Source organism: Macaca nemestrina, chromosome 14, assembly GCF_043159975.1.
Source record: "Macaca nemestrina isolate mMacNem1 chromosome 14, mMacNem.hap1, whole genome shotgun sequence".
NCBI lineage: Eukaryota > Metazoa > Chordata > Mammalia > Primates > Cercopithecidae > Macaca > Macaca nemestrina.
Window position 1 is genome coordinate 93637175 of NC_092138.1, and position 3604 is coordinate 93640778.

A 3604-nucleotide genomic window follows, 5' to 3' on the forward strand; every position below is an offset into this window, starting at 1 on the left:
GATAAAAACTAGTAAGAAGTTTTCTGAGAAACTGCTTTGTGATGTGTGAATTCATCTCACAGAAATACACCTTTCCTTTCACGAAGCAGTTTGCTAACACTCTTTTTGTTTAATCTGCAAAGGATATTTAGGAGCACATTGAGGCCTATCATGAAAAAGGAATTATACTCTGACAAAAACTAGAAAGAATCTCTCTGAGAAACTGCTTTGTGATGTGTGAATTCATCTTACAGAGTTACACCGTTCTTTTTTTTTTTTACAGTAAAATTGAGAAATTTATTTTTTTCCATGAAATAGTAAGCAGAATTAAAGAAATATACAGCTTAAAACAGTTGAAATGACCTTAGAATTTTAATGACAATTATACATTTATGGCCAAAGGAAAAAAATGAGTAGTTTTTAATAATGAATTCACTTTAAAATGTCTGCTTAATAATTCATCTGAAATTACATGGATACAAGGATAACTGGGATCTGGGCACCTTGTGAAATAAAATAATGCCACTTTATCCTTCTCAAAAAAATTGTTATCCCAGTATAACAGTGGTGCGGTTCTGCTCCCCACTCACAGTAGCCACTGTGCTACCATTTACAAACGTGTCAACTCAGTCTTCCTGATTTGTAAGGATGCCTATTTTGGTTCCACTTAAAAATATTTCTAGTAGGCAGTCAGAGAAAATGCCTTATTTAGCCCCACTCAGAGTAGAGGATCAGTATGTCAACACATTGGTCAGTCATGGCTTTCTTCTCGTGCTCACTGAGGTCAAATTTCCTCATATAATTATAAATGTTAAAAGATAAAATTACATCTTCACAGCAGCCAAAAATTTATATTTTTTAATGTATTTACAATATTGTACATATTTACATGACCACATCAAATACTGAATTGTAGAAACAAGTGACTATCTATAAAGGCATTCATTTAATGCCCAAGCATTATTTTCTTGTGCAAACAGAAACTTTTCTCAAACTTCTATTAGAAAGCTAAAGATAGTCAATGTTGCGAAGACCACCATCCATGGTTAAAGAGCCAAACCTTTCTAAAATGTGGTTATTTTCAGCAAGTTCTTTAACCACCCCTTCCATCTCTTCCTTTAATTTCTTCATACCAAGAGTCATTTCTACTAATGTGTTAGAACTTGGATAAATTGGAGTCATGTTATGTTTGATTCCACTGGAAGCAGCAAACATTTTCTGAGGCAGAGTTTCTTGTAACTCATTAGTATAGTCTTGATATTTTGATACTTCTTCTTCAATATCAAAACACTGATTAGTCAGAGATAATAACTGTTTCCTAAGATGAAGCATCTTTCTCATCCATTCTTCCGACTTACTCAAAAATGCCTTGTACTTTTTAACACATTCATCTGTAAAGTGCGTCATAGCTTTGGTTGCATGGTAATACAGTTTTTGCTTATCAAATTTGTGGATTTGCTCTTCATTATAAGCTAGTCTACGTTCTGCTTTGTCTTTTTTGAACTGATAGTAAATCTCTGTCATGCAATTTAACAGGACTTGTAGTTTTTCTACATTTCTATGTTTTGGATGAGTGCCTTCTTGATGTGCCCATGCATCTGCCAGTGATCCACCTGGAGATAATCTGCTGTCAATATCCTGAAGACTGGTTTCTATTGTTCCCTGAGAACTGGAAAGTCTCAACAATTTGGTGTGTATGTCTGAAATTTCACCTAACTCTGCCGCTTCTTGGTTGATCTTCATTAACTTTTCATATACTTTCACAGTTTTTTCAATGTTTCTGATACAGAAATCCAATGTGATCACAACTTCTGTCTTTTTGTGAACAGTTTCATTGTAATCATCTTTAATTAATTCAATCAGCCATCGTATCCCCTTTCACATTAATTCCTGATAAAGCAGTAAGGTACTGGCAATTCTGCAGGCATAACACACAACCCCTGTTATTGCCTTAGCCATGCTAGCATCCCCATCTAAATCATAACGTGGATGTACTTTAGGGAGGGAAATTTTTTCATATATTAATCCTATGGTATTCAGAGGTTCCCGGCTTACTACAAATATGGGGTTTTCCTCAGTAGTTTTAGGGAAATGCTGTGCCAGTCTTCCAGGTTCTAAGACTAAGCGTCGCCCTTCATAGATAAGTTCTTGATTTGAAGAAAGAATTTTGGTTTGTTTATATACCAGTTCATGAAATATAGTAGCAGTATTATAGCTATGAACATAAATCTTATGAGCTGTCATTTGTTGTAGCGAAAAAAACATGAATTATCATTCGGTGAAGTATATCACTAGTTTCTGCAAAAAACTGGTCAAAACCCCAACACTTTTCCTGATCTGCTTCAAGGATGTTTGCAAGAACAGGGGTAAGTAGAACCTGAAGACCCCGAGAAAGACTGCAAGAAACAGGCATGTCTCCACTCCAGTCAATTGGTCCATTTTCTGCCTTCTGTACTCCAGATATTGCACCAGAAGGCTTTCCTGTAATTATTTTATACATCACTTCTTTATTCCTACGAGGCCCTTCAAAGGGTCTAAATGGCAGTGATCCAGTAGCTGCATGGTAAAATGTTACCCCAATGCTCCAAAGATCAACTGTTGCTCCATATTTCTTCTGATGATCTTTTCTTAGTACTGCTCTCTCATACATATCAGGGTGCAAATATTCTTCTGTGCCATACAGGGAAACAAACTGCTCATCATCTTCTAATTCTCTAGCTGCACCAAAATCTGTGAGTTTGTACACAGACTGTCCATCTTCCCCTATAACACGCATGATATTTCCTGGCTTGATATCATGGTGCACTATGCCATTCTCTCGAAGATGATTCATTCCACCCACCACATCTCGCAAAACAATTAAGAATTCAGATTCTGGTAGTCCATAGGCATTAGAAGGCTCTTCTAAAACAGTGTATAAACTCCCACATGGGCAAAATTCCATAATAAGTACTTTATGTCTTGTTGTTGTCTCTTCTTCAATAGCAAATAATTTGACAATATTTTTGTGATTGAGTTTTTTCAACACTTCAAATTCTCTCATTTGAACATCCACTGGATGAAGGAAGCTTATGTTATTAAATACTTTGATAGCAAATAAATCACCAGTTTTCTTATGTCTTCCACAAAAGACATTCGCAGTAGCTCCTTGGCCTAAAATATCAGATAAAAGCCACAGATGATTAGAAGTGCTCTGCATCTTGGCTGGATCAGGCAATCCTCTTGTTATACCAGCCGGGTCTCCGCCGCGCCACTGCCGGCGGGCTCCCGCGGCCTCGAGCCCCAGGACACTTCCGGCTTCACAAGCCCTGGCCGGGGGCCACGTGACCGACGGCCGGCGCGCCAGTGCGGGTGCGCGTGCGCACCTACACCGTTCTTTTCATTGAGCAGTTTGATAACACTGTTTCCTTGGAATCTGCTAAAGGATATTTGGAAGCACAATGAAGTCTATGGTGACAACGGAATTATACTCAGGAAAAAACCTAAAGAACCCTTCTGAGAAACTGCTTTGTGATCTGTGAATTCATCTAACAGAGTTACGCTGTTCTTTTCATTGAGAAGTTTGCTAACACTTTTTTCGTGGAAACTCCATTGGGATATTCGGGAGCACATTGAGGAATACGGT

General features: G+C 37.7%; 1 pseudogene; it reads right to left on the reverse strand.

The window, feature by feature from the left end:
* Positions 1–708: 708 nt before the first annotated feature.
* On the reverse strand, positions 709–3280 carry LOC139358216 (serine/threonine-protein kinase TBK1 pseudogene; annotated as a pseudogene).
* Positions 3281–3604: the final 324 nt, after the last annotated feature.